Source organism: Periplaneta americana, chromosome 4 (genome assembly GCF_040183065.1).
Source record: "Periplaneta americana isolate PAMFEO1 chromosome 4, P.americana_PAMFEO1_priV1, whole genome shotgun sequence".
NCBI classification, from domain to species: Eukaryota; Metazoa; Arthropoda; class Insecta; order Blattodea; family Blattidae; genus Periplaneta; species Periplaneta americana.
Genome location: NC_091120.1, coordinates 29,119,318 through 29,142,474, shown reverse-complemented (window position 1 = coordinate 29,142,474; position 23,157 = coordinate 29,119,318). Strand labels below are relative to the sequence as shown.

The 23,157-nt window shown below is 46.2% G+C and overlaps 1 protein-coding gene across 2 annotated transcripts in view; it reads right to left on the bottom strand.

Moving 5' to 3' along the window:
- Positions 1–23,157, bottom strand: part of LOC138697644 (spondin-1-like) — a 741,699-nt gene that overhangs the window by 295,481 nt on the left and 423,061 nt on the right. The gene's annotated exons all lie outside the window — the stretch shown is intronic.

Sequence of the window (23,157 nt, the reverse complement as noted above, 5' to 3'; positions counted from 1 at the left end):
TAATTCCTGAAATAATGGCCATACCGAGGAACGGGATGCGGCCCTGTATTCCCCCTTGACTTGCTTCTTACACGATAGCATGAAAATGGCAATCGCGAACACTTTCTGATTTTCGAGAAAAAAAGGGGAAGGGTTTAGACCACCCTTCCTCCGACCTTCTTGCCCCCATAACTCCGCACTACGTGTAGTGACAACAAAGCCGATGAGTGCGTTGAATACAGCTCGTCGAACTCTATCTCCAGTATAAAGGACAACTGTCTATGCTGCTGCGTTTGGACGGGAGAGGCCGGCAAAATTTCAAAAAATGGTCATTTTGCCCTTCCAAAACAGACTTTTTTCTACACAAGGAGAACGAAGCGACTCAGAGGCCCGCCCTTTTAACTGTAGCATCCTCGCACCTTATCTAGTAATCACCGCTAATATCCGGCAAATCCGCCGCACTTTTTTCTAGCCTTAATTTTTGGGTACCTGAAATATTTGAGTCTCTAATTCCTGAAATAATGGCCATACCGAGGAACGGGATGCGGCCCTGTATTCCCCCTTGACTTGCTTCTTACACGATAGCATCAAAATGGCAATCGCGAACACTTTCTGATTTTCGAGAAAAAAAGGGGACCCTTCCGCCGACCTTCTTGCCGCCATAACTCCGCACTACGTGTAGTGACAACAAAGCCGATGAGTGCGTTGAATACAGCTCGTCGAACTCTATCTCCAGTATAAAGGACAACTCTCTATCCTCCTGCGTTTGGACGGGAGAGGCCGGCAAAATTTCAAAAAATGGTCAATTTGCCCTTCCAAAACAGACTTTTTTCTACACAAGGAGAACGAAGCGACTCAGAGGCCCGCCCCTTTAACTGTAGCATCCTCGCAACTTACTTACTAATCACCGCTAATATCCGGGAAATCCGCCGCACTTTTTTCTAGCCTTAATTTTTGGGTACCTGAAATATTTGAGTCTCTAATTCCTGAAATAATGGCCATACCGAGGAACGGGATACGGCCCTGTATTCCCCCTTGACTTGCTTCTTACACGATAGCATCAAAATGGCAATCGCGAACACTTTCTGATTTTCGAGAAAAAAAGGGGACCCTTCCGCCGACCTTCTTGCCGCCATAACTCCGCACTACGTGTAGTGACAACAAAGCCGATGAGTGCGTTGAATACAGCTCGTCGAACTCTATCTCCAGTATAAAGGACAACTCTCTATCCTCCTGCGTTTGGACGGGAGAGGCCGGCAAAATTTCAAAAAATGGTCATTTTGCCCTTCCAAAACAGACTTTTTTCTACACAAGGAGAACGAAGCGACTCAGAGGCCCGCCCTTTTAACTGTAGCATCCTCGCACCTTATCTAGTAATCACCGCTAATATCCGGCAAATCCGCCGCACTTTTTTCTAGCCTTAATTTTTGGGTACCTGAAATATTTGAGTCTCTAATTCCTGAAATAATGGCCATACCGAGGAACGGGATGCGGCCCTGTATTCCCCCTTGACTTGCTTCTTACAAGATAGCATCAAAATGGCAATCGCGAACACTTTCTGATTTTCGAGAAAAAAAGGGGACCCTTCCGCCGACCTTCTTGCCGCCATAACTCCGCACTACGTGTAGTGACAACAAAGCCGATGAGTGCGTTGAATACAGCTCGTCGAACTCTATCTCCAGTATAAAGGACGACTCTCTATCCTCCTGCGTTTGGACGGGAGAGGCCGGCAAAATTTAAAAAAATGGTCAATTTGCCCTTCCAAAACAGACTTTTTTCTACACAAGGAGAACGAAGCGACTCAGAGGCCCGCCCCTTTAACTGTAATATCCTCGCACCTTATCTAGTAATCACCGCTAATATCCGGCAAATCCGCCGCACTTTTTTCTAGCCTTAATTTTTGGGTACCTGAAATATTTGAGTCTCTAATTCCTGAAATAATGGCCATACCGAGGAACGGGATGCGGCCCTGTATTCCCCCTTGACTTGCTTCTTACACGATAGCATCAAAATGGCAATCGCGAACACTTTCTGATTTTCGAGAAAAAAAGGGGAAGGGTTTAGACCACCCTTCCGCCGACCTTCTTGCCGCCATAACTCCGCACTACGTGTAGTGACAACAAAGCCGATGAGTGCGTTGAATACAGCTCGTCGAACTCTATCTCCAGTATAAAGGACAACTCTCTATCCTGCTGCGTTTGGACGGGAGAGGCCGGCAAAATTTCAAAAAATGGTCATTTTGCCCTTCCAAAACAGACTTTTTTCTACACAAGGAGAACGAAGCGACTCAGAGGCCCGCCCTTTTAACTGTAGCATCCTCGCACCTTATCTAGTAATCACCGCTAATATCCGGCAAATCCGCCGCACTTTTTTCTAGCCTTAATTTTTGGGTACCTGAAATATTTGAGTCTCTAATTCCTGAAATAATGGCCATACCGAGGAACGGGATGCGGCCCTGTATTCCCCCTTGACTTGCTTCTTACACGATAGCATCAAAATGGCAATCGCGAACACTTTCTGATTTTCGAGAAAAAAAGGGGAAGGGTTTAGACCACCCTTCCGCCGACCTTCTTGCCGCCATAACTCCGCACTACGTGTAGTGACAACAAAGCCGATGAGTGCGTTGAATACAGCTCGTCGAACTCTATCTCCAGTATAAAGGACAACTCTCTATCCTCCTGCGTTTGGACGGGAGAGACCGGCAAAATTTCAAAAAATGGTCATTTTGCCCTTCCAAAACAGACTTTTTTCTACACAAGGAGAACGAAGCGACTCAGAGGCCCGCCCTTTTAACTGTAGCATCCTCGCACCTTATCTAGTAATCACCGCTAATATCCGGCAAATCCGCCGCACTTTTTTCTAGCCTTAATTTTTGGGTACCTGAAATATTTGAGTCTCTAATTCCTGAAATAATGGCCATACCGAGGAACGGGATGCGGCCCTGTATTCCCCCTTGACTTGCTTCTTACACGATAGCATCAAAATGGCTATCGCGAACACTTTCTGATTTTCGAGAAAAAAAGGGGAAGGGTTTAGACCACCCTTCCGCCGACCTTCTTGCCGCCATAACTCCGCACTGCGTGTAGTGACAACAAAGCCGATGAGTGCGTTGAATACAGCTCGTCGAACTCTATCTCCAGTATAAAGGACAACTCTCTATCCTCCTGCGTTTGGACGGGAGAGGCCGGCAAAATTTCAAAAAATGGTCATTTTGCCCTTCCAAAACAGACTTTTTTCTACACAAGGAGAACGAAGCGACTCAGAGGCCCGCCCTTTTAACTGTAGCATCCTCGCACCTTATCTAGTAATCACCGCTAATATCCGGCAAATCCGCCGCACTTTTTTCTAGCCTTAATTTTTGGGTACCTGAAATATTTGAGTCTCTAATTCCTGAAATAATGGCCATACCGAGGAACGGGATGCGGCCCTGTATTCCCCCTTGACTTGCTTCTTACACGATAGCATCAAAATGGCAATCGCGAACACTTTCTGATTTTCGAGAAAAAAAGGGGAAGGGTTTAGACCACCCTTCCGCCGACATTCTTGCCGCCATAACTCCGCACTACGTGTAGTGACAACAAAGCCGATGAGTGCGTTGAATACAGCTCGTCGAACTCTATCTCCAGTATAAAGGACAACTCTCTATCCTCCTGCGTTTGGACGGGAGAGGCCGGCAAAATTTCAAAAAATGGTCATTTTGCCCTTCCAAAACAGACTTTTTTCTACACAAGGAGAACGAAGCGACTCAGAGGCCCGCCCTTTTAACTGTAGCATCCTCGCACCTTATCTAGTAATCACCGCTAATATCCGGCAAATCCGCCGCACTTTTTTCTTGCCTTAATTTTTGGGTACCTGAAATATTTGAGTCTCTAATTCCTGAAATAATGGCCATACCGAGGAACGGGATGCGGCCCTGTATTCCCCCTTGACTTGCTTCTTACACGATAGCATCAAAATGGCAATCGCGAACACTTTCTGATTTTCGAGAAAAAAAGGGGAAGGGTTTAGACCACCCTTCCGCCGACCTTCTTGCCGCCATAACTCCGCACTACGTGTAGTGACAACAAAGCCGATGAGTGCGTTGAATACAGCTCGTCGAACTCTATCTCCAGTATAAAGGACAACTCTCTATCCTCCTGCGTTTGGACGGGAGAGGCCGGCAAAATTTCAAAAAATGGTCAATTTGCCCTTCCAAAACAGACTTTTTTCTACACAAGGAGAACGAAGCGACTCAGAGGCCCGCCCCTTTAACTGTAGCATCCTCGCAACTTACTTACTAATCACCGCTAATATCCGGGAAATCCGCCGCACTTTTTTCTAGCCTTAATTTTTGGGTACCTGAAATATTTGAGTCTCTAATTCCTGAAATAATGGCCATACCGAGGAACGGGATGCGGCCCTGTATTCCCCCTTGACTTGCTTCTTACACGATAGCATCAAAATGGCAATCGCGAACACTTTCTGATTTTCGAGAAAAAAAGGGGAAGGGTTTAGACCACCCTTCCGCCGACCTTCTTGCCGCCATAACTCCGCACTACGTGTAGTGACAACAAAGCCGATGAGTGCGTTGAATACAGCTCGTCGAACTCTATCTCCAGTATAAAGGACAACTCTCTATCCTGCTGCGTTTGGACGGGAGAGGCCGGCAAAATTTCAAAAAATGGTCATTTTGCCCTTCCAAAACAGACTTTTTTCTACACAAGGAGAACGAAGCGACTCAGAGGCCCGCCCTTTTAACTGTAGCATCCTCGCACCTTATCTAGTAATCACCGCCAATATCCGGCAAATCCGCCGCACTTTTTTCTAGCCTTAATTTTTGGGTACCTGAAATATTTGAGTCTCTAATTCCTGAAATAATGGCCATACCGAGGAACGGGATGCGGCCCTGTATTCCCCCTTGACTTGCTTCTTACACGATAGCATCAAAATGGCAATCGCGAACACTTTCTGATTTTCGAGAAAAAAAGGGGAAGGGTTTAGACCACCCTTCCGCCGACCTTCTTGCCGCCATAACTCCGCACTACGTGTAGTGACAACAAAGGCGATGAGTGCGTTGAATACAGCTCGTCGAACTCTATCTCCAGTATAAAGGGCAACTCTCTATCCTCCTGCGTTTGGACGGGAGAGGCCGGCAAAATTTCAAAAAATGGTCATTTTGCCCTTCCAAAACAGACTTTTTTCTACACAAGGAGAACGAAGCGACTCAGAGGCCCGCCCTTTTAACTGTAGCATCCTCGCACCTTATCTAGTAATCACCGCTAATATCCGGCAAATCCGCCGCACTTTTTTGTAGCCTTAATTTTTGGGTACCTGAAATATTTGAGTCTCTAATTCCTGAAATAATGGCCATACCGAGGAACGGGATGCGGATCTGTATTCCCCCTTGACTTCCTTCTTACACGATAGCATCAAAATGGCAATCGCGAACACTTTCTGATTTTCGAGAAAAAAAGGGGAAGGGTTTAGACCACCCTTCCGCCGACCTTCTTGCCGCCATAACTCCGCACTACGTGTAGTGACAACAAAGCCGATGAGTGCGTTGAATACAGCTCGTCGAACTCTATCTCCAGTATAAAGGACAACTCTCTATCCTCCTGCGTTTGGACGGGAGAGGCCGGCAAAATTTCAAAAAATGGTCATTTTGCCCTTCCAAAACAGACTTTTTTCTACACAAGGAGAACGAAGCGACTCAGAGGCCCGCCCTTTTAACTGTAGCATCCTCGCACCTTATCTAGTAATCACCGCTAATATCCGGCAAATCCGCCGCACTTTTTTCTAGCCTTAATTTTTGGGTACCTGAAATATTTGAGTCTCTAATTCCTGAAATAATGGCCATACCGAGGAACGGGATGCGGCCCTGTATTCCCCATTGACTTGCTTCTTACACGATAGCATCAAAATGGCAATCGCGAACACTTTCTGATTTTCGAGAAAAAAAGGGGAAGGGTTTAGACCACCCTTCCGCCGACCTTCTTGCCGCCATAACTCCGCACTACGTGTAGTGACAACAAAGCCGATGAGTGCGTTGAATACAGCTCGTCGAACTCTATCTCCAGTATAAAGGACAACTCTCTATCCTCCTGCGTTTGGACGGGAGAGGCCGGCAAAATTTCAAAAAATGGTCATTTTGCCCTTCCAAAACAGACTTTTTTCTACACAAGGAGAACGAAGCGACTCAGAGGCCCGCCCCTTTAACTGTAGCATCCTCGCAACTTACTTACTAATCACCGCTAATATCCGGCAAATCCGCCGCACTTTTTTCTAGCCTTAATTTTTGGGTACCTGAAATATTTGAGTCTCTAATTCCTGAAATAATGGCCATACCGAGGAACGGGATGCGGCCCTGTATTCCCCCTTGACTTGCTTCTTACACGATAGCATCAAAATGGCAATCGCGAACACTTTCTGATTTTCGAGAAAAAAAGGGGAAGGGTTTAGACCACCCTTCCGCCGACCTTCTTGCCGCCATAACTCCGCACTACGTGTAGTGACAACAAAGCCGATGAGTGCGTTGAATACAGCTCGTCGAACTCTATCTCCAGTATAAAGGACAACTCTCTATCCTCCTGCGTTTGGACGGGAGAGGCCGGCAAAATTTCAAAAAATGGTCATTTTGCCCTTCCAAAACAGACTTTTTTCTACACAAGGAGAACGAAGCGACTCAGAGGCCCGCCCTTTTAACTGTAGCATCCTCGCACCTTATCTAGTAATCACCGCTAATATCCGGCAAATCCGCCGCACTTTTTTCTAGCCTTAATTTTTGGGTACCTGAAATATTTGAGTCTCTAATTCCTGAAATAATGGCCATACCGAGGAACGGGATGCGGCCCTGTATTCCCCCTTCACTTGCTTCTTACACGATAGCATCAAAATGGCAATCGCGAACACTTTCTGATTTTCGAGAAAAAAAGGGGAAGGGTTTAGACCACCCTTCCGCCGACCTTCTTGCCGCCATAACTCCGCACTACGTGTAGTGACAACAAAGCCGATGAGTGCGTTGAATACAGCTCGTCGAACTCTATCTCCAGTATAAAGGACAACTCTCTATCCTCCTGCGTTTGGATGGGAGAGGCCGGCAAAATTTCAAAAAATGGTCATTTTGCCCTTCCAAAACAGACTTTTTTCTACACAAGGAGAACGAAGCGACTCAGAGGCCCGCCCTTTTAACTGTAGCATCCTCGCACCTTATCTAGTAATCACCGCTAATATCCGGCAAATCCGCCGCACTTTTTTCTAGCCTTAATTTTTGGGTACCTGAAATATTTGAGTCTCTAATTCCTGAAATAATGGCCATACCGAGGAACGGGATGCGGCCCTGTATTCCCCCTTGACTTGCTTCTTACACGATAGCATCAAAATGGCAATCGCGAACACTTTCTGATTTTCGAGAAAAAAAGGGGAAGGGTTTAGACCACCCTTCCGCCGACCTTCTTGCCGCCATAACTCCGCACTACGTGTAGTGACAACAAAGCCGATGAGTGCGTTGAATACAGTTCGTCGAACTCTATCTCCAGTATAAAGGACAACTCTCTATCCTCCTGCGTTTGGACGGGAGAGGCCGGCAAAATTTCAAAAAATGGTCATTTTGCCCTTCCAAAACAGACTTTTTTCTACACAAGGAGAACGAAGCGACTCAGAGGCCCGCCCTTTTAACTGTAGCATCCTAGCAACTTACTTACTAATCACCGCTAATATCCGGCAAATCCGCCGCACTTTTTTCTAGCCTTAATTTTTGGGTACCTGAAATATTTGAGTCTCTAATTCCTGAAATAATGGCCATACCGAGGAACGGGATGGGGCCCTGTATTCCCCCTTGACTTGCTTCTTACACGATAGCATCAAAATGGCAATCGCGAACACTTTCTGATTTTCGAGAAAAAAAGGGGAAGGGTTTAGACCACCCTTCCGCCGACCTTCTTGCCGCCATAACTCCGCACTACGTGTAGTGACAACAAAGCCGATGAGTGCGTTGAATACAGCTCGTCGAACTCTATCTCAAGTATAAAGGACAACTCTCTATCCTCCTGCGTTTGGACGGGAGAGGCCGGCAAAATTTCAAAAAATGGTCATTTTGCCCTTCCAAAACAGACTTTTTTCTACACAAGGAGAACGAAGCGACTCAGAGGCCCGCCCTTTTAACTGTAGCATCCTCGCACTTTATCTAGTAATCACCGCTAATATCCGGCAAATCCGCCGCACTTTTTTCTAGCCTTAATTTTTGGGTACCTGAAATATTTGAGTCTCTAATTCCTGAAATAATGGCCATACCGAGGAACGGGATGCGGCCCTGTATTCCCCCTTGACTTGCTTCTTACACGATAGCATCAAAATGGCAATCGCGAACACTTTCTGATTTTCGAGAAAAAAAGGGGAAGTGTTTAGACCACCCTTCCGCCGACATTCTTGCCGCCATAACTCCGCACTACGTGTAGTGACAACAAAGCCGATGAGTGCGTTGAATACAGCTCGTCGAACTCTATCTCCAGTATAAAGGACAACTCTCTATCCTCCTGCGTTTGGACGGGAGAGGCCGGCAAAATTTCAAAAAATGGTCATTTTGCACTTCCAAAACAGACTTTTTTCTACACAAGGAGAACGAAGCGACTCAGAGGCCCGCCCTTTTAACTGTAGCATCCTCGCACCTTATCTAGTAATCACCGCTAATATCCGGAAAATCCGCCGCACTTTTTTCTAGCCTTAATTTTTGGGTACCTGAAATATTTGAGTCTCTAATTCCTGAAATAATGGCCATACCGAGGAACGGGATGCGGCCCTGTATTCCCCCTTGACTTGCTTCTTACACGATAGCATCAAAATGGCAATCGCGGACACTTTCTGATTTTCGAGAAAAAAAGGGGAAGGCAAGACTTTTTTCTACACAAGGAGAACGAAGCGACTCAGAGGCCCGCCCTTTTAACTGTAGCATCCTAGCAACTTACTTACTAATCACCGCTAATATCCGGCAAATCCGCCGCACTTTTTTTTAGCCTTAATTTTTGGGTACCTGAAATATTTGAGTCTCTAATTCCTGAAATAATGGCCATACCGAGGAACGGGATGCGGCCCTGTATTCCCCCTTGACTTGCTTCTTACACGATAGCATCAAAATGGCAATCGCGAACACTTTCTGATTTTCGAGAAAAAAAGGGGAAGGGTTTAGACCACCCTTCCGCCGACCTTCTTGCCGCCATAACTCCGCACTACGTGTAGTGACAACAAAGCCGATGAGTGCGTTGAATACAGCTCGTCGAACTCTATCTCCAGTATAAAGGACAACTCTCTATCCTCCTGCGTTTGGACGGGAGAGGCCGGCAAAATTTCAAAAAATGGTCATTTTGCCCTTCCAAAACAGACTTTTTTCTACACAAGGAGAACGAAGCGACTCAGAGGCCCGCCCTTTTAACTGTAGCATCCTCGCACTTTATCTAGTAATCACCGCTAATATCCGGCAAATCCGCCGCACTTTTTTCTAGCCTTAATTTTTGGGTACCTGAAATATTTGAGTCTCTAATTCCTGAAATAATGGCCATACCGAGGAACGGGATGCGGCCCTGTATTCCCCCTTGACTTGCTTCTTACACGATAGCATCAAAATGGCAATCGCGAACACTTTCTGATTTTCGAGAAAAAAAGGGGAAGGGTTTAGACCACCCTTCCGCCGACCTTCTTGCCGCCATAACTCCGCACTACGTGTAGTGACAACAAAGCCGATGAGTGCGTTGAATACAGCTCGTCGAACTCTATCTCCAGTATAAAGGACAACTCTCTATCCTCCTGCGTTTGGACGGGAGAGGCCGGCAAAATTTCAAAAAATGGTCATTTTGCCCTTCCAAAACAGACTTTTTTCTACACAAGGAGAACGAAGCGACTCAGAGGCCCGCCCTTTTAACTGTAGCATCCTCGCACCTTATCTAGTAATCACCGCTAATATCCGGCAAATCCGCCGCACTTTTTTCTAGCCTTAATTTGTGGGTAACTGAAATATTTGAGTCTCTAATTCCTGAAATAATGGCCATACCGAGGAACGGGATGCGGCCCTGTATTCCCCCTTGACTTGCTCCTTACACGATAGCATCAAAATGGCAATCGCGGACACTTTCTGATTTTCGAGAAAAAAAGGTGAAGGGTTTAGACCACCCTTCCGCCGACATTCTTGCCGCCATAACTCCGCACTACGTGTAGTGACAACAAAGCCGATGAGTGCGTTGAATACAGCTCGTCGAACTCTATCTCCAGTATAAAGGACAACTCTCTATCCTGCTGCGTTTGGACGGGAGATGCCGGCAAAATTTCAAAAAATGGTCATTTTGCCCTTCCAAAACAGACTTTTTTCTACACAAGGAGAACGAAGCGACTCAGAGGCCCGCCCTTTTAACTGTAGCATCCTCGCAACTTACTTACTAATCACCGCTAATATCCGGCAAATCCGCCGCACTTTTTTCTAGCCTTAATTTTTGGGTACCTGAAATATTTGAGTCTCTAATTCCTGAAATAATGGCCATACCCAGGAACGGGATGCGGCCCTGTATTCCCCCTTGACTTGCTTCTTACAAGATAGCATCAAAATGGCAATCGCGAACACTTTCTGATTTTCGAGAAAAAAAGGGGAAGGGTTTAGACCACCCTTCCGCCGACCTTCTTGCCGCCATAACTCCGCACTACGTGTAGTGACAACAAAGCCGATGAGTGCGTTGAATACAGCTCGTCGAACTCTATCTCCAGTATAAAGGACAACTCTCTATCCTCCTGCGTTTGGACGGGAGAGGCCGGCAAAATTTCAAAAAATGGTCATTTTGCCCTTCCAAAACAGACTTTTTTCTACACAAGGAGAACGAAGCGACTCAGAGGCCCGCCCTTTTAACTGTAGCATCCTAGCAACTTACTTACTAATCACCGCTAATATCCGGCAAATCCGCCGCACTTTTTTCTAGCCTTAATTTTTGGGTACCTGAAATATTTGAGTCTCTAATTCCTGAAATAATGGCCATACCGAGGAACGGGATGCGGCCCTGTATTCCCCCTTGACTTGCTTCTTACACGATAGCATCAAAATGGCAATCGCGAACACTTTCTGATTTTCGAGAAAAAAAGGGGAAGGGTTTAGACCACCCTTCCGCCGACCTTCTTGCCGCCATAACTCCGCACTACGTGTAGTGACAACAAAGCCGATGAGTGCGTTGAATACAGCTCGTCGAACTCTATCTCCAGTATAAAGGACAACTCTCTATCCTCCTGCGTTTGGACGGGAGAGGCCGGCAAAATTTCAAAAAATGGTCATTTTGCCCTTCCAAAACAGACTTTTTTCTACACAAGGAGAACGAAGCGACTCAGAGGCCCGCCCTTTTAACTGTAGCATCCTAGCAACTTACTTACTAATCACCGCTAATATCCGGCAAATCCGCCGCACTTTTTTCTAGCCTTAATTTTTGGGTACCTGAAATATTTGAGTCTCTAATTCCTGAAATAATGGCCATACCGAGGAACGGGATGCGGCCCTGTATTCCCCCTTGACTTGCTTCTTACACGATAGCATCAAAATGGCAATCGCGAACACTTTCTGATTTTCGAGAAAAAAAGGGGAAGGGTTTAGACCACCCTTCCGCCGACCTTCTTGCCGCCATAACTCCGCACTACGTGTAGTGACAACAAAGCCGATGAGTGCGTTGAATACAGCTCGTCGAACTCTATCTCCAGTATAAAGGACAACTCTCTATCCTCCTGCGTTTGGACGGGAGAGGCCGGCAAAATTTCAAAAAATGGTCATTTTACCCTTCCAAAACAGACTTTTTTCTACACAAGGAGAACGAAGCGACTCAGAGGCCCGCCCTTTTAACTGTAGCATCCTCGCACCTTATCTAGTAATCACCGCTAATATCCGGCAAATCCGCCGCACTTTTTTCTAGCCTTAATTTGTGGGTAACTGAAATATTTGAGTCTCTAATTCCTGAAATAATGGCCATACCGAGGAACGGGATGCGGCCCTGTATTCCCCCTTGACTTGCTCCTTACACGATAGCATCAAAATGGCAATCGCGGACACTTTCTGATTTTCGAGAAAAAAAGGTGAAGGGTTTAGACCACCCTTCCGCCGACATTCTTGCCGCCATAACTCCGCACTACGTGTAGTGACAACAAAGCCGATGAGTGCGTTGAATACAGCTCGTCGAACTCTATCTCCAGTATAAAGGACAACTCTCTATCCTGCTGCGTTTGGACGGGAGAGGCCGGCAAAATTTCAAAAAATGGTCATTTTGCCCTTCCAAAACAGACTTTTTTCTACACAAGGAGAACGAAGCGACTCAGAGGCCCGCCCTTTTAACTGTAGCATCCTCGCAACTTACTTACTAATCACCGCTAATATCCGGCAAATCCGCCGCACTTTTTTCTAGCCTTAATTTTTGGGTACCTGAAATATTTGAGTCTCTAATTCCTGAAATAATGGCCATACCCAGGAACGGGATGCGGCCCTGTATTCCCCCTTGACTTGCTTCTTACAAGATAGCATCAAAATGGCAATCGCGAACACTTTCTGATTTTCGAGAAAAAAAGGGGAAGGGTTTAGACCACCCTTCCGCCGACCTTCTTGCCGCCATAACTCCGCACTACGTGTAGTGACAACAAAGCCGATGAGTGCGTTGAATACAGCTCGTCGAACTCTATCTCCAGTATAAAGGACAACTCTCTATCCTCCTGCGTTTGGACGGGAGAGGCCGGCAAAATTTCAAAAAATGGTCATTTTGCCCTTCCAAAACAGACTTTTTTCTACACAAGGAGAACGAAGCGACTCAGAGGCCCGCCCTTTTAACTGTAGCATCCTCGCACCTTATCTAGTAATCACCGCTAATATCCGGCAAATTCGCCGCACTTTTTTCTAGCCTTAATTTATGGGTACCTGAAATATTTGAGTCTCTAATTCCTGAAATAATGGCCATACCGAGGCACGGGATGCGGCCCTGTATTCCCCCTTGACTTGCTTCTTACAAGATAGCATCAAAATGGCAATCGCGAACACTTTCTGATTTTCGAGAAAAAAAGGGGAAGGGTTTAGACCACCCTTCCGCCGACCTTCTTGCCGCCATAACTCCGCACTACGTGTAGTGACAACAAAGCCGATGAGTGCGTTGAATACAGCTCGTCGAACTCTATCTCCAGTATAAAGGACAACTCTCTATCCTCCTGCGTTTGGACGGGAGAGGCCGGCAAAATTTCAAAAAATGGTCATTTTGCCCTTCCAAAACAGACTTTTTTCTACACAAGGAGAACGAAGCGACTCAGAGGCCCGCCCTTTTAACTGTAGCATCCTCGCAATTTACTTACTAATCACCGCTAATATCCGGCAAATCCGCCGCACTTTTTTCTAGCCTTAATTTTTGGGTACCTGAAATATTTGAGTCTCTAATTCCTGAAATAATGGCCATACCGAGGAACGGGATGCGGCCCTGTATTCCCCCTTGACTTGCTTCTTACAAGATAGCATCAAAATGGCAATCGCGAACACTTTCTGATTTTCGAGAAAAAAAGGGGAAGGGTTTAGACCACCCTTCCGCCGACCTTCTTGCCGCCATAACTCCGCACTACGTGTAGTGACAACAAAGCCGATGAGTGCGTTGAATACAGCTCGTCGAACTCTATCTCCAGTATAAAGGACAACTCTCTATCCTCCTGCGTTTGGACGGGAGAGGCCGGCAAAATTTCAAAAAATGGTCATTTTGCCCTCCCAAAACAGACTTTTTTCTACACAAGGAGAACGAAGCGACTCAGAGGCCCGCCCTTTTAACTGTAGCATCCTCGCAACTTACTTACTAATCACCGCTAATATCCGGCAAATCCGCCGCACTTTTTTCTAGCCTTAATTTTTGGGTACCTGAAATATTTGAGTCTCTAATTCCTGAAATAATGGCCATACCGAGGAACGGGATGCGGCCCTGTATTCCCCCTTGACTTGCTTCTTACACGATAGCATCAAAATGGCAATCGCGAACACTTTCTGATTTTCGAGAAAAAAAGGGGAAGGGTTTAGACCACCCTTCCTCCGACCTTCTTGCCGCCATAACTCCGCACTACGTGTAGTGACAACAAAGCCGATGAGTGCGTTGAATACAGCTCGTCGAACTCTATCTCCAGTATAAAGGACAACTCTCTATCCTCCTGCGTTTGGACGGGAGAGGCCGGCAAAATTTCAAAAAATGGTCAATTTGCCCTTCCAAAACAGACTTTTTTCTACACAAGGAGAACGAAGCGACTCAGAGGCCCGCCCCTTTAACTGTAGCATCCTCGCAACTTACTTACTAATCACCGCTAATATCCGGGAAATCCGCCGCACTTTTTTCTAGCCTTAATTTTTGGGTACCTGAAATATTTGAGTCTCTAATTCCTGAAATAATGGCCATACCGAGGAACGGGATGCGGCCCTGTATTCCCCCTTGACTTGCTTCTTACACGATAGCATCAAAATGGCAATCGCGGACACTTTCTGATTTTCGAGAAAAAAAGGGGAAGGGTTTAGACCACCCTTCCGCCGACCTTCTTGCCGCCATAACTCCGCACTACGTGTAGTGACAACAAAGCCGATGAGTGCGTTGAATACAGCTCGTCGAACTCTATCTCCAGTATAAAGGACAACTCTCTATCCTCCTGCGTTTGGACGGGAGAGGCCGGCAAAATTTCAAAAAATGGTCATTTTGCCCTTCCAAAACAGACTTTTTTCTACACAAGGAGAACGAAGCGACTCAGAGGCCCGCCCTTTTAACTGTAGCATCCTCGCAACTTACTTACTAATCACCGCTAATATCCGGCAAATCCGCCGCACTTTTTTCTAGCCTTAATTTTTGGGTACCTGAAATATTTGAGTCTCTAATTCCTGAAATAATGGCCATACCGAGGAACGGGATGCGGCCCTGTATTCCCCCTTGACTTGCTTCTTACACGATAGCATCAAAATGGCAATCGCGAACACTTTCTGATTTTCGAGAAAAAAAGGGGAAGGGTTTAGACCACCCTTCCGCCGACCTTCTTGCCGCCATAACTCCGCACTACGTGTAGTGACAACAAAGCCGATGAGTGCGTTGAATACAGCTCGTCGAACTCTATCTCCAGTATAAAGGACAACTCTCTATCCTCCTGCGTTTGGACGGGAGAGGCCGGCAAAATTTAAAAAAATCGTCAATTGCCCTTCCAAAACAGACTTTTTTCTACACAAGGAGAACGAAGCGACTCAGAGGCCCGCCCTTTTAACTGTAGCATCCTCGCAACTTACTTACTAATCACCGCTAATATCCGGCAAATCCGCCGCACTTTTTTCTAGCCTTAATTTTTGGGTACCTAAAATATTTGAGTCTCTAATTCCTGAAATAATGGCCATACCGAGGAACGGGATGCGGCCCTGTATTCCCCCTTGACTTGCTTCTTACACGATAGCATCAAAATGGCAATCGCGAACACTTTCTGATTTTCGAGAAAAAAAGGGGAAGGGTTTAGACCACCCTTCCGCCGACCTTCTTGCCGCCATAACTCCGCACTACGTGTAGTGACAACAAAGCCGATGAGTGCGTTGAATACAGCTCGTCGAACTCTATCTCCAGTATAAAGGACAACTCTCTATCCTCCTGCGTTTGGACGGGAGAGGCCGGCAAAATTTCAAAAAATGGTCATTTTGCCCTTCCAAAACAGACTTTTTTCTACACAAGGAGAACGAAGCGACTCAGAGGCCCGCCCTTTTAACTGTAGCATCCTAGCAACTTACTTACTAATCACCGCTAATATCCGGCAAATCCGCCGCACTTTTTTCTAGCCTTAATTTTTGGGTACCTGAAATATTTGAGTCTCTAATTCCTGAAATAATGGCCATACCGAGGAACGGGATGCGGCCCTGTATTCCCCCTTGACTTGCTTCTTACACGATAGCATCAAAATGGCAATCGCGAACACTTTCTGATTTTCGAGAAAAAAAGGGGAAGGGTTTAGACCACCCTTCCGCCGACCTTCTTGCCGCCATAACTCCGCACTACGTGTAGTGACAACAAAGCCGATGAGTGCGTTGAATACAGCTCGTCGAACTCTATCTCCAGTATAAAGGACAACTCTCTATCCTCCTGCGTTTGGACGGGAGAGGCCGGCAAAATTTCAAAAAATGGTCATTTTGCCCTTCCAAAACAGACTTTTTTCTACACAAGGAGAACGAAGCGACTCAGAGGCCCGCCCTTTTAACTGTAGCATCCTCGCACTTTATCTAGTAATCACCGCTAATATCCGGCAAATCCACCGCACTTTTTTCTAGCCTTAATTTTTGGGTACCTGAAATATTTGAGTCTCTAATTCCTGAAATAATGGCCATACCGAGGAACGGGATGCGGCCCTGTATTCCCCCTTGACTTGCTTCTTACACGATAGCATCAAAATGGCAATCGCGAACACTTTCTGATTTTCGAGAAAAAAAGGGGAAGGGTTTAGACCACCCTTCCGCCGACCTTCTTGCCGCCATAACTCCGCACTACGTGTAGTGACAACAAAGCCGATGAGTGCGTTGAATACAGCTCGTCGAACTCTATCTCCAGTATAAAGGACAACTCTCTATCCTCCTGCGTTTGGACGGGAGAGGCCGGCAAAATTTCAAAAAATGGTCATTTTGCCCTTCCAAAACAGACTTTTTTCTACACAAGGAGAACGAAGCGACTCAGAGGCCCGCCCTTTTAACTGTAGCATCCTCGCACCTTATCTAGTAATCACCGCTAATATCCGGCAAATCCGCCGCACTTTTTTCTAGCCTTAATTTGTGGGTAACTGAAATATTTGAGTCTCTAATTCCTGAAATAATGGCCATACCGAGGAACGGGATGCGGCCCTGTATTCCCCCTTGACTTGCTCCTTACACGATAGCATCAAAATGGCAATCGCGGACACTTTCTGATTTTCGAGAAAAAAAGGTGAAGGGTTTAGACCACCCTTCCGCCGACATTCTTGCCGCCATAACTCCGCACTACGTGTAGTGACAACAAAGCCGATGAGTGCGTTGAATACAGCTCGTCGAACTCTATCTCCAGTATAAAGGACAACTCTCTATCCTGCTGCGTTTGGACGGGAGAGGCCGGCAAAATTTCAAAAAATGGTCATTTTGCCCTTCCAAAACAGACTTTTTTCTACACAAGGAGAACGAAGCGACTCAGAGGCCCGCCCTTTTAACTGTAGCATCCTCGCAACTTACTTACTAATCACCGCTAATATCCGGCAAATCCGCCGCACTTTTTTCTAGCCTTAATTTTTGGGTACCTGAAATATTTGAGTCTCTAATTCCTGAAATAATGGCCATACCCAGGAACGGGATGCGGCCCTGTATTCCCCCTTGACTTGCTTCTTACAAGATAGCATCAAAATGGCAATCGCGAACACTTTCTGATTTTCGAGAAAAAAAGGGGAAGGGTTTAGACCACCCTTCCGCCGACCTTCTTGCCGCCATAACTCCGCACTACGTGTAGTGACAACAAAGCCGATGAGTGCGTTGAATACAGCTCGTCGAACTCTATCTCCAGTATAAAGGACAACTCTCTATCCTCCTGCGTTTGGACGGGAGAGGCCGGCAAAATTTCAAAAAATGGTCATTTTGCCCTTCCAAAACAGACTTTTTTCTACACAAGGAGAACGAAGCGACTCAGAGGCCCGCCCTTTTAACTGTAGCATCCTCGCACCTTATCTAGTAATCACCGCTAATATCCGGCAAATTCGCCGCACTTTTTTCTAGCCTTAATTTTTGGGTACCTGAAATATTTGAGTCTCTAATTCCTGAAATAATGGCCATACCGAGGAACGGGATGCGGCCCTGTATTCCCCCTTGACTTGCTTCTTACAAGATAGCATCAAAATGGCAATCGCGAACACTTTCTGATTTTCGAGAAAAAAAGGGGAAGGGTTTAGACCACCCTTCCGCCGACCTTCTTGCCGCCATAACTCCGCACTACGTGTAGTGACAACAAAGCCGATGAGTGCGTTGAATACAGCTCGTCGAACTCTATCTCCAGTATAAAGGACAACTCTCTATCCTCCTGCGTTTGGACGGGAGAGGCCGGCAAAATTTCAAAAAATGGTCATTTTGCCCTTCCAAAACAGACTTTTTTCTACACAAGGAGAACGAAGCGACTCAGAGGCCCGCCCTTTTAACTGTAGCATCCTCGCAACTTACTTACTAATCACCGCTAATATCCGGCAAATCCGCCGCACTTTTTTCTAGCCTTAATTTTTGGGTACCTGAAATATTTGAGTCTCTAATTCCTGAAATAATGGCCATACCGAGGAACGGGATGCGGCCCTGTATTCCCCCTTGACTTGCTTCTTACAAGATAGCATCAAAATGGCAATCGCGAACACTTTCTGATTTTCGAGAAAAAAAGGGGAAGGGTTTAGACCACCCTTCCGCCGACCTTCTTGCCGCCATAACTCCGCACTACGTGTAGTGACAACAAAGCCGATGAGTGCGTTGAATACAGCTCGTCGAACTCTATCTCCAGTATAAAGGACAACTCTCTATCCTCCTGCGTTTGGACGGGAGAGGCCGGCAAAATTTCAAAAAATGGTCATTTTGCCCTTCCAAAACAGACTTTTTTCTACACAAGGAGAACGAAGCGACTCAGAGGCCCGCCCTTTTAACTGTAGCATCCTCGCAACTTACTTACTAATCACCGCTAATATCCGGCAAATCCGCCGCACTTTTTTCTAGCCTTAATTTTTGGGTACCTGAAATATTTGAGTCTCTAATTCCTGAAATAATGGCCATACCCAGGAACGGGATGCGGCCCTGTATTCCCCCTTGACTTGCTTCTTACAAGATAGCATCAAAATGGCAATCGCGAACACTTTCTGATTTTCGAGAAAAAAAGGGGAAGGGTTTAGACCACCCTTCCGCCGACCTTCTTGCCGCCATAACTCCGCACTACGTGTAGTGACAACAAAGCCGATGAGTGCGTTGAATACAGCTCGTCGAACTCTATCTCCAGTATAAAGGACAACTCTCTATCCTCCTGCGTTTGGACGGGAGAGGCCGGCAAAATTTCAAAAAATGGTCATTTTGCCCTTCCAAAACAGACTTTTTTCTACACAAGGAGAACGAAGCGACTCAGAGGCCCGCCCTTTTAACTGTAGCATCCTAGCAACTTACTTACTAATCACCGCTAATATCCGGCAAATCCGCCGCACTTTTTTCTAGCCTTAATTTTTGGGTACCTGAAATATTTGAGTCTCTAATTCCTGAAATAATGGCCATACCGAGGAACGGGATGCGGCCCTGTATTCCCCCTTGACTTGCTTCTTACACGATAGCATCAAAATGGCAATCGCGAACACTTTCTGATTTTCGAGAAAAAAAGGGGAAGGGTTTAGACCACCCTTCCGCCGACCTTCTTGCCGCCATAACTCCGCACTACGTGTAGTGACAACAAAGCCGATGAGTGCGTTGAATACAGCTCGTCGAACTCTATCTCCAGTATAAAGGACAACTCTCTATCCTCCTGCGTTTGGACGGGAGAGGCCGGCAAAATTTCAAAAAATGGTCATTTTGCCCTTCCAAAACAGACTTTTTTCTACACAAGGAGAACGAAGCGACTCAGAGGCCCGCCCTTTTAACTGTAGCATCCTCGCACTTTATCTAGTAATCACCGCTAATATCCGGCAAATCCGCCGCACTTTTTTCTAGCCTTAATTTTTGGGTACCTGAAATATTTGAGTCTCTAATTCCTGAAATAATGGCCATACCGAGGAACGGGATGCGGCCCTGTATTCCCCCTTGACTTGCTTCTTACACGATAGCATCAAAATGGCAATCGCGAACACTTTCTGATTTTCGAGAAAAAAAGGGGAAGGGTTTAGACCACCCTTCCGCCGACCTTCTTGCCGCCATAACTCCGCACTACGTGTAGTGACAACAAAGCCGATGAGTGCGTTGAATACAGCTCGTCGAACTCTATCTCCAGTATAAAGGACAACTCTCTATCCTCCTGCGTTTGGACGGGAGAGGCCGGCAAAATTTCAAAAAATGGTCATTTTGCCCTTCCAAAACAGACTTTTTTCTACACAAGGAGAACGAAGCGACTCAGAGGCCCGCCCTTTTAACTGTAGCATCCTCGCACCTTATCTAGTAATCACCGCTAATATCCGGCAAATCCGCCGCACTTTTTTCTAGCCTTAATTTGTGGGTAACTGAAATATTTGAGTCTCTAATTCCTGAAATAATGGCCATACCGAGGAACGGGATGCGGCCCTGTATTCCCCCTTGACTTGCTCCTTACACGATAGCATCAAAATGGCAATCGCGGACACTTTCTGATTTTCGAGAAAAAAAGGTGAAGGGTTTAGACCACCCTTCCGCCGACATTCTTGCCGCCATAACTCCGCACTACGTGTAGTGACAACAAAGCCGATGAGTGCGTTGAATACAGCTCGTCGAACTCTATCTCCAGTATAAAGGACAACTCTCTATCCTGCTGCGTTTGGACGGGAGAGGCCGGCAAAATTTCAAAAAATGGTCATTTTGCCCTTCCAAAACAGACTTTTTTCTACACAAGGAGAACGAAGCGACTCAGAGGCCCGCCCTTTTAACTGTAGCATCCTCGCAACTTACTTACTAATCACCGCTAATATCCGGCAAATCCGCCGCACTTTTTTCTAGCCTTAATTTTTGGGTACCTGAAATATTTGAGTCTCTAATTCCTGAAATAATGGCCATACCCAGGAACGGGATGCGGCCCTGTATTCCCCCTTGACTTGCTTCTTACAAGATAGCATCAAAATGGCAATCGCGAACACTTTCTGATTTTCGAGAAAAAAAGGGGAAGGGTTTAGACCACCCTTCCGCCGACCTTCTTGCCGCCATAACTCCGCACTACGTGTAGTGACAACAAAGCCGATGAGTGCGTTGAATACAGCTCGTCGAACTCTATCTCCAGTATAAAGGACAACTCTCTATCCTCCTGCGTTTGGACGGGAGAGGCCGGCAAAATTTCAAAAAATGGTCATTTTGCCCTTCCAAAACAGACTTTTTTCTACACAAGGAGAACGAAGCGACTCAGAGGCCCGCCCTTTTAACTGTAGCATCCTCGCACCTTATCTAGTAATCACCGCTAATATCCGGCAAATTCGCCGCACTTTTTTCTAGCCTTAATTTATGGGTACCTGAAATATTTGAGTCTCTAATTCCTGAAATAATGGCCATACCGAGGAACGGGATGCGGCCCTGTATTCCCCCTTGACTTGCTTCTTACAAGATAGCATCAAAATGGCAATCGCGAACACTTTCTGATTTTCGAGAAAAAAAGGGGAAGGGTTTAGACCACCCTTCCGCCGACCTTCTTGCCGCCATAACTCCGCACTACGTGTAGTGACAACAAAGCCGATGAGTGCGTTGAATACAGCTCGTCGAACTCTATCTCCAGTATAAAGGACAACTCTCTATCCTCCTGCGTTTGGACGGGAGAGGCCGGCAAAATTTCAAAAAATGGTCATTTTGCCCTTCCAAAACAGACTTTTTTCTACACAAGGAGAACGAAGCGACTCAGAGGCCCGCCCTTTTAACTGTAGCATCCTCGCACCTTATCTAGTAATCACCGCTAATATCCGGCAAATTCGCCGCACTTTTTTCTAGCCTTAATTTTTGGGTACCTGAAATATTTGAGTCTCTAATTCCTGAAATAATGGCCATACCGAGGAACGGGATGCGGCCCTGTATTCCCCCTTGACTTGCTTCTTACAAGATAGCATCAAAATGGCAATCGCGAACACTTTCTGATTTTCGAGAAAAAAAGGGGAAGGGTTTAGACCACCCTTCCGCCGACCTTCTTGCCGCCATAACTCCGCACTACGTGTAGTGACAACAAAGCCGATGAGTGCGTTGAATACAGCTCGTCGAACTCTATCTCCAGTATAAAGGACAACTCTCTATCCTCCTGCGTTTGGACGGGAGAGGCCGGCAAAATTTCAAAAAATGGTCATTTTGCCCTTCCAAAACAGACTTTTTTCTACACAAGGAGAACGAAGCGACTCAGAGGCCCGCCCTTTTAACTGTAGCATCCTCGCAACTTACTTACTAATCACCGCTAATATCCGGCAAATCCGCCGCACTTTTTTCTAGCCTTAATTTTTGGGTACCTGAAATATTTGAGTCTCTAATTCCTGAAATAATGGCCATACCGAGGAACGGGATGCGGCCCTGTATTCCCCCTTGACTTGCTTCTTACAAGATAGCATCAAAATGGCAATCGCGAACACTTTCTGATTTTCGAGAAAAAAAGGGGAAGGGTTTAGACCACCCTTCCGCCGACCTTCTTGCCGCCATAACTCCGCACTACGTGTAGTGACAACAAAGCCGATGAGTGCGTTGAATACAGCTCGTCGAACTCTATCTCCAGTATAAAGGACAACTCTCTATCCTCCTGCGTTTGGACGGGAGAGGGCGGCAAAATTTCAAAAAATGGTCATTTTGCCCTTCCAAAACAGACTTTTTTCTACACAAGGAGAACGAAGCGACTCAGAGGCCCGCCCTTTTAACTGTAGCATCCTCGCAACTTACTTACTAATCACCGCTAATATCCGGCAAATCCGCCGCACTTTTTTCTAGCCTTAATTTTTGGGTACCTGAAATATTTGAGTCTCTAATTCCTGAAATAATGGCCATACCCAGGAACGGGATGCGGCCCTGTATTCCCCCTTGACTTGCTTCTTACAAGATAGCATCAAAATGGCAATCGCGAACACTTTCTGATTTTCGAGAAAAAAAGGGGAAGGGTTTAGACCACCCTTCCGCCGACCTTCTTGCCGCCATAACTCCGCACTACGTGTAGTGACAACAAAGCCGATGAGTGCGTTGAATACAGCTCGTCGAACTCTATCTCCAGTATAAAGGACAACTCTCTATCCTCCTGCGTTTGGACGGGAGAGGCCGGCAAAATTTCAAAAAATGGTCATTTTGCCCTTCCAAAACAGACTTTTTTCTACACAAGGAGAACGAAGCGACTCAGAGGCCCGCCCTTTTAACTGTAGCATCCTAGCAACTTACTTACTAATCACCGCTAATATCCGGCAAATCCGCCGCACTTTTTTCTAGCCTTAATTTTTGGGTACCTGAAATATTTGAGTCTCTAATTCCTGAAATAATGGCCATACCGAGGAACGGGATGCGGCCCTGTATTCCCCCTTGACTTG